This window comes from Chiloscyllium punctatum, chromosome 22 (genome assembly GCF_047496795.1).
Source record: "Chiloscyllium punctatum isolate Juve2018m chromosome 22, sChiPun1.3, whole genome shotgun sequence".
NCBI classification, from domain to species: Eukaryota; Metazoa; Chordata; class Chondrichthyes; order Orectolobiformes; family Hemiscylliidae; genus Chiloscyllium; species Chiloscyllium punctatum.
Window position 1 is genome coordinate 10,008,932 of NC_092760.1, and position 8,612 is coordinate 10,017,543.

The window sequence follows — 8,612 nt, forward strand, 5'->3', positions numbered from 1 at the left end:
ATAAAAGCAGTAATTTCTTCGAACCCGGCTGTGATGTGGCACAGCAGAAAACAACCAACATGTCAGTGCCCACGCTGTTTTCCCCTTCTGCTGTAGTTGTCACGTGCCCCTCCAGCTGAAAGGCCACCAGCATAATATGCAACTCAAAAACAGGCAACGCGAATCTTTCATATTCCAGACAATTTGCATTTTTCACCGTTTCTCTGAAAGTGAATGGAGATATATCTTTCCCTGTTGATGTGAAAATAGGTTCTACATTAAATATGCTCGCAGTTTTCTGTTGTGGTTGTGAAAAGGAGGGAAATTGCGATATGAAACTTGGTTACTTTTCCCTAATTTCCATAATTTCTGTCCTGATGAGAGAGGCTCGTGATTGGTCCTCTCGATCCGGTGGAGACATCAGCCCAATTGTTCACCTCATCTAATCGAGACTGTAATTGGTAATCTTCACTTTTCATGGTTCATTGCTAGTCAATTCTGATTCATGTTATTTGAGCACTTTCCTGGAAGTATTGGTGCTCTAAGGCGCCAGTACGTTGAAAGCACCATTTGGAATTGCGTTACTGCAATTTGTGTGAGCAGCTCATGACCCAGACGACTCGCTCTGCCTCACAGACAGCATTCATGAGTCCGTGCGTCTGAAAATATGTTCTCTTTGTCAGTTCTGCTTCTGTTCATGAGTTGTCAGTTTTTAGTTTGGCTGGAGACACACACACAGACAAAGACCCATATGCACACATATATGTTTTGTTGTGAATTTTTTTGGTACTTTCAGAGTTACATTGCACTTTGCTCAGAAACCACATCCATTCATGTAGAACTCTGAGCTCAAAAGCTGCATGAAATTATGTAAAACTCTGTTATCTCACTTTTTGGATTGGAATCAATCTAAACATCAGGTCATAGACAGAGAACACAGGGGGCTAACACCTTCAACATATTGTCTAGCTATTACCATTGTCAACAGCTAACCCGAGAATGCAACAGAAAAAAGGGTTTTGTGATTTACACATAGAATATAGTGATAGTTTCACTTCTTTCAACAGATGAAAGGCTTAACAGACAATCAATTATTCAATGTATAATTTGAGTTACATCACACTGCAAATTTTTGCTATAAATTCTGTTACGATCGAGCCGTCCTCCTGATGAAGGAGCATCGCTTCGAAAGCTAGTGTGCTTGCAATTAAACCTGTTGGACTATAACCTGGTGTTGTGTGATTTTTGACTTGTACACCCCAGTCCAACACCGGCATCTCCGAATCACAACTTATTCCCGACAGCTTGCAAGTGTTCCCTTAGAAACTGCAGCTTTTGGAAACGTATTACTGGGACAAAGTCATTGCTCAATGTGATGGGATGCACCGTCAATCCCTAATTACTCGAGAGATTGAGATTTTGAGTTACTCCGCAGAACCCTGGATGTCCTCAGTAGCGGGGTACAGGCATGATGACATGAGGCAAGGATTTAGGCGTAGTGACATTGCAGAAACAGCGAAATATTTTCAACTGGGAAACGCGAGAACCTTGGAGGGGTAATTGCGGTGATAGCTTTCACTTGTATTTGCTGCCATTGTCCTTCCAGACAGATGCTGATCGATCACTGAATTGTTCTTGCTGGATCCGTGTGTGTTTTCTTAGTGCAACCAGGATTTAGTTTTCATTCGGATAATTCCCAAGAAGGGAATTAAATCTTCATTTCCTGACTGGGAATGAAAGCCTGTTCTGGGCAATGCAAACTCAGACCCGTATGCAGGGATTAATACTGCAGTAGCCTTTGGGACCTGTACAAACTGTAGTGCCTGCTCTTCACGTCATAATCGCCTTCGTCAGCAGTGTTTCTCTCTCCAAGTTTCCAAGTCGGTTCAAATCATCACCATTGGTTTCAATGTGAAGAAGGCAATGCTGTGATAATCTGATGTTGTTCAGCAGATATACTGCAGCAAGTTGAGTAAAGGCTGATGCTAACACGAGCTCGTTTTGAGCTGCGCTGATGTGTTGGCAGCAAGAAAGGCAACGTTCAACTCGCCTCATTCCGGATATTGGGCTCGAAATGCCCAGTGGGTTCTCGCTGAATTAGTTCAGGCTCTGGAATGTAAAACACTTCAAGGATGAAAGCACAGTGAAAGGAAATGTTTCACAGAGTGGGGAATTCCAAGTGAAACAGTGACGGTGATTATGTTTGCTGATTTTTCACCTTGTGAATGCTGTTTCCCTGATGTGGACGTTTACATTACCTATAGACAAACTGTCAAATCCAAACCTGGTCTTTGGGTCAGTGACGGAATTGGTAACATGCCTGACGTCGAATTAGGGGATTGTTGGTTCGCATTTAAAATCACGAGGATGCAGCGTGCTCGTCCCTTCCTGTTGTCTGTCAGGAACGGAAGGGTTTGGGATTTCGAATTTACTGTTTCTTTCGTCCAATTCAAATTCTAGCTCAGATCAACGTCTCTCATTGTCTGTAGAACTGGCTTTGGTTTAACCAAAACTGCCTTTTGGCGGTTGAACTTGCATGTTGGAGCGGACATCTGAAGTGAAGCACAAGGAGCTGGTCAAATCCTGAGAACTCTGCCACTCTCGGGGAATGTGTCTGTGTGTCTCTTTCTGTGGGAGACACGACGGGGATAATAACACAGTGTGACTATGTCAAACTTCAATCCCATTGCTGTGTCATCTAAGATCAAAGCGAGAACCTCACTGCTATTTGCACTGGAAACATCAGAACACATAAGGTTATGGACCAAAGCTGGAAACTGGGAATAGAATAGATGAATGTCTTTAAACCAGACTGCACCATGGGCCAAATGCTATTTTCCATTCTGCAAAACTTGAAGACGAGTAGAAACCAATCTGCAGTGAAACTGATCAGAAATGAAATGGAAAATGCAAGAGCATCTGTCTTCATTCCGTGTAATCTCGTAGTTAGGATTTGGAACTCTAACCGCAATAGTGTTGGTTCTATTCTCGAACAGGGAATGCATGTTTTACTGTGCAAATATATCGTGGTACCAGTATTTCTTACCACTGGTCCGAACATGGTAATGCTTGGTTTTGTGCCAGGTTATCAAAAATCAAAAAGATACAGGTTTTGGAAATATGAACTAAAAACGAGAATTGATAGAGAAACCCACTACACATGGCAACATCTGTGGAGAGAAACAGGCTTTGTTTCTTAAGATGGACAGGAAACAGGTTAGTTGTAGATTTCTAGATTATACTGTTGGGAAATTGATAATCTTACCAGTCGAATCAGGATATTTATCAAAATCACTCTTGAGCTTACAAACATCGAATTTACAATCTTAAAAGGACTTAACTAGCTATCATGCTACTTTCATTTTCCTGAGCTGGTGGAAGGCTATGTTTTAATGGCTACATTTCCTTTTAGTTCCCGTTATTTAGCAGTCACGCCGAATGGAGAATTGTTTCTTTCAGAGTCTGCCTCAATATGTGTCTTTGCTTTTTCTATATTTTTCTCTGTATCCTCCTGGGCCTTTTTCACATTCTCCGACTCTCTGGCTGTCCATATTCCTCATTTCCAATTTCTGCTCTTGAAAAGCCTGACATTCAGAGACAGTTTGAGATTCGATCTGCTGAGAGGCTTTCTGACGCCTGGCTGGAGTCGGTCGAAGTAGTCTCACATTCTCTGGATAATGCGTCTGTCACTTCGACCTGAGGCAAGGAGACATTTCTTCCTCAAAATCTAAAGACCCTTTCGAAGTTAAAGTTGAATTCCTTATCCAACAGAAAAAGAAAGTAATTACATGATAGCTGAAGAAGAACAACGATGCATTTACTGTTGGTGTACAACGAATGAATGGTGACAGCAGAGAATGAGGGTGATCATTTTGTGGTGTCAGTACCATTACCACAACATTTCCCGGGAATGCTGCAGTGTCTCCTGCCTCACCACTTAATTTCCACAAAACTGGGAATGAAGGAATGAGAATAAGAGGATGAGAAGCAGAAGTGCTTGTGGAACTGCGGGAAGAATCTCCAGGTTAAAATACTAGTTAAAAAGAGCAACCTACACTACTGGATTTAAACCAGGAAAATGAAGCCAGAACGCGAAATCAGAATGTACAGCAATTCAAACAGGAAACTGAGTTTCTCGATCAGCAACACAATACTTGCGAGAAATAACGAGCTTGCAATACAATGAGCAGGCACCAGTGTGATGGGAGCTGCTTTCACCAGCTAAGCCTTGGCGCCACGTTAAAAGCCAGATTTCTCGTCCATATGTGCAATGCCTGAACCACTTGATCACAGGAATTCGAAAAAGCGTTTTCTGTATTAATGTTGCTCAGTATGAATGGCAATCAAACTCTGCTTGTGCAATAACAGACGTTTCAATGCTGAGTATGCCCCACTAAAAAGGCACAGAAAAAGACAGTATCCTCTTGCATTGGCATCCAACAGATATTTTCGTCTGTTTAAACTGACAGAATAAAGAGGATGTGCTCATCTCCTCTCACGTCCCATTAACCACGTTAATACACACGCAGGGACTTTCAAACCAAGATGAACAGGCTCATTGTTGTGAATTGACAGCAGTGGTGTGTGAGTCATTGCGAACAGTGAGCAATAAATGCTGAACCAAGAGCACTGACACTGAGCCTTGCACCATCAGCTCCACACTCATATCTTGTGTTATGTCTCCTAGGCATCAGTGCATTTGACTTTAATTATTCTAGCCTGCACCTCTCCTCAAGTTATTCCCGACCGCTGGCAGTGTCGAATTAGAACATGCAATTATTAGAAATGCATTTCTGGGACACAGTTGTCTTTCAATGAGATAAGATTCACTGCCCATCCCTAATTATCCCAAAGATGTAGGGGACGAGTTACTTTTGCTAACTCCTCAAATCCTTAGTATGGAGGTACTGACAAGAAACCGCTAGAGCTGGAGTTCCTGGATTGCGGAGAGCAGACCAACCCCAAACTGCTAACGTAAGCCACCCAGGGAAGAGCAGATGGATCCCACTCTGTCAATGTAACTCAACCAGGGGACAGAAGTCTGACATCACACGATCAATGTCACTCAACGAGGAAATTATGGCCTGACCGCACTCTGTTAATGTAACTCACCCAGGGAAGAGTAGACTGACGCCAATCTGTGAATGTTAGTCATCCAGGGAAGAGCAGACTGACCCAACACTTTATATGTAACTCATCCAGCAAATGGCAGACTGACACCACTCAGAGAAGAGCAGGCTGTACCCATTCTGTCTCTCTCACTCATCCAGGAAAGAGCAGGCTGATCTGATTCTGTCAATGAAACACAAGCAGGGAGACGAGCCTGACCCCACTCTGTCAAAGCAACTCACTCAGAGAAGAGAAGACTTATTCCATTCTGTCTATGTGAATCATCCAGCGAAGACAGTAATGAAACCATACTTGCTGTTAAACTCAGACAGAGAAGAGCAGACTCTCACGACTCTGAGAAAATAACACGCCCGTGGAGGAGCAGACTGATACCACTCTCTTAACGTAGCTCACCCAGGGAAGAACAGACTGAGTGCACTCTGTGATATTACTCACTCAGAAAGGAGCAGACTGACCCCATTCTGTTAATATGACTCTCCCAGGGAAGAGCAGATGAAGCCCAATCTGTCAATGTGACTCAACCAGGGAAGAGCGCTCTGACCTCATGTGATCACTTTAACACAACTAGGAAGTTGCAGACTGACGCCACTCTGTCAATGCAACTCACCCAGGAAAGAGCAGACTGATCCCACACTGTCCAAATAACTCACTCCGTGAAAAGCAGACTGACGCCACTCTGTCAATGTATCTCGCACAGGAAAGAGTAGACTGATGCCACTCTGTCAATGTAACTCACTGAGGGAAGAGCAAACTGACGCCACTCAGTCAGTGTTACTCACTGATGGGAAGGGCAGACTGACCCCATACTCTCAGTGTAACTCAGCAGACTCATCCCACACGGTCAATATAAGTCATTCACTGAAGAGCAGTCTGACCCCAGTCTATAAATGTAATTCACTCAGGGAAGTGCAGACTGATCCCATTCTGTCTATGGCACTCACCCAATGAATGAAGACGAACCCCACTCTACCAATGTAACTCGCCAGAGAAGAGCAGACGGAAGCCATAAATTATCGAGGGAAGAGAATACTGACCCCGCTCTTTCTGTTTCACTCAGGCAGGGAAGAGCAGACTGTCACCACTCTGTGAAAGAAATTCGCCCAGGGAAGGGCAGACTGACCCTACTGTATCTGCGTGACTGACACAGGTAAGAGCAACTAATCCAAACCTGTCAATATCTCTCCCTCAGGGAAGAATACCCTGACCCCTCTCTGTCCATGTAGCTCACCAGGAAACAGCAGACTAACCCCACTCTGTCTATTTAAGTTCACAAAAATCCTCTGAAGTACGTCCTATCCAGACACTCTCCATATCACTGTCTCTGTAACCATGTGTGTTCAATGGCGAATCCAAATAACCTGCAAATGTTTAGAATGTGGCACCAAACCAGAGCTACCACACAGAAATTGGGCGAATGTGCAAACTTCCATCAGGCAGTCACCTAAGCCTGGAATGGAAACCAAACCCGACAGCAGTCGTGATTATAAAATGGCAGAACAGAAACCTAGCAAAAAGAATTGCGTCCCTGTGTGTTGCAACGATTCTGAGTATTAATGAAGCCCCCCTCACTGTAGTTAATTTCCATTTTCATCACTGCCAACCTTCTTCAAAGCAAAGCACGCACTTGCTTTTTTCAAACTTCCGATATCCCGCTTTCATCCCGCTTTTTACCTAATCATATTTCTGACTTTACAAACTACGTCATAACAGGTTGTCATCTGCAGAATGACCTTTGTTCCGTTCTCCACTGATGTTGAGAGTAGGGATACAACATATTCGAGTAGGACTTGATGCGCTTGCGGGTGGTGTATTCGCGGCATTATGGCTTCTTTTTTTCGTTTTCGGTCTACTATTTCGAGTTCATTGCGCAGACTTCTAAAGAAGACTTTTTGGAGTCGCCATGGTAACTGTGTTTTCTCTCGGAAGACAGACGAAGCTTTATTTCTGTTCTCTTATAAATTGATCTTCTTCTGATCTTTGCAAGTGAAATAGTGTGCATTACTATTGCTCAGTTTTAGTTTCAAAATCAAGAGAAACACGAAGGAGACAATATCAAAGAACACAAAGTTCTGAGTTGTTAAGATAATTTTTGCAGCAACGGTGGACATGAAGGTCAAATTAAGAAAACGGTTCAAGAACATTTAGTCTGGAAGTGGTATGTGACTTTAGTTCCAAATATATGTTTCCGTTCTTCCAATACATCTTTTTGACTCCCAGAAAACATTGATTGTTTTCTGTATTCACTTTGTTTCGCGATATCAGTCTTCTGGTCGACCAGGGACAACTTGAATTTGCATCTGCATTGAATAAGATTTCGCTCTTTCTTTCGAGAAGCAAATCTATGCATTATGTAACATTTATCATGCTGATGGCTAAGAAGTTCAAAATGAATTACGGTTTATGGATCGTGAGCAAGAATGAAGTGATCCACTTGCGAACAGATGTCACCACGCCCTATTCCTACATCGGGCCTGAACGGTCCATTGGCAGAGTCTGCAGAAAGGAAATGTTTAAGTGAACTAGTCCTTTGTACAGTTTGATTTGATACCAATGGTAGTGCTGTTTTGGTGCAGAAATGTGTCAACATCTCAGACGTTAGAGTCAAAATTTAAGTCACATCTACTCCATGGAGTGTCCTCTCATATCGGAACATGCTGACATGAAAACATCGAGCACTGATAGCAAAGTTTTTTTCATTAAACTGGAGTCTGTTTAACTGAGCAATTCAGACAGCCAAGATGAATAATTGGCACTTGGTTCTTCAAGCTGAGCTCTCCACACCAACTGCTTCAACGCAGGTCGTGGATAAGATCCCCATCGATTATTTTGGTCAATTTTAGCCTCAACAGCAACCTATTGTTCTGAACAATGCTACCCCACAAGCAGAGGGCTAAGTCTGATTTTTATCGTTAATTTTCAATTTCAGTTCTTAATGCACAGTTTCTTCCGAATGTGGACAGCAGAAGACTGTTAACATTCCATTTCTCATATTTCCAGAAAATTCTACTCTGCTGATATCGCCTTGCCTTATCACACCTCAAGCCAGGAACCTGGACCAGTCAAGTTCCTTTCCACACATGGAGTTGTTTTTTTCTAATTCATTGACTGCTGATATAATAGATAATTAGCCTTGAGAGTCATCTGTAAATTAGGTTGAACTTTCTCAGCTTGACTTTCAACTGATCCTAAAAAAAACTCATCACCTGCAGGTAAATGTATTGCATTGCTTCTTGTTTTGCTTAATTCCAGCCCCCCCCCCCCCCCCCCGCCGCCGCCTCACTCCCGAACATCCAAATTTCATGATAGTTCGACAAATGTTTGGAAACTGATTCGTGTTGGAAGTTGGTGGCTTTTTGTTTCTCGACATATAATTTATTCAATTAGACGTCTTGAAATTATTTCGGATTCTTCACAGATGAACATTTACTTTCGATTGAATGCAAAGCTCATGCTCCATGAAATCCAAATTCTGCAAAGAAATTAATAACTTTTAAAAGAGTCAA